Genomic DNA, 496 nt, shown 5'->3' with positions numbered 1-496 from the left:
TTTCTACGGGCAGAAAAGCGAAACGAGTATTGAAACCGATGCTTTTATGATGCGTTTCATAAGCATTAGAGAGAAAAAGAATGTATATGTAAATCGCACAGTCACTACAGAATGTCCATGAAGAAATATTTACAAAGAATTAATCATGAAGCTGAGATATATGATGACTGTTCTCTCACACTGAGAGTTGCAATAGATTTAGTACATTTCACTGATTGTAATTCTGCATTACTAAAAACAGCCATTATTCTTTACCAGAGTTAATGGGATTTTTATTCTGAGAATTCTCGTGACAAAAATCATACGTTGTTATAATTTGAAATAGCTTATGAAGTAAAAAAATATATATAACTTATGAAGCATAAAGTACAGAAATGATACACTATCAAAAGTTTAAAGTACATAAAAAAAGGTTATTAATTATGATAACTAAATGCAATTTAATGGGAGAGGTAGTAAAGAAATATGGAGCTTGACGTATACATTTTGAAATATA

Source organism: Penaeus monodon, chromosome 23 (assembly GCF_015228065.2).
Source record: "Penaeus monodon isolate SGIC_2016 chromosome 23, NSTDA_Pmon_1, whole genome shotgun sequence".
NCBI lineage: Eukaryota > Metazoa > Arthropoda > Malacostraca > Decapoda > Penaeidae > Penaeus > Penaeus monodon.
This window is presented reverse-complemented; position numbering follows the sequence as displayed.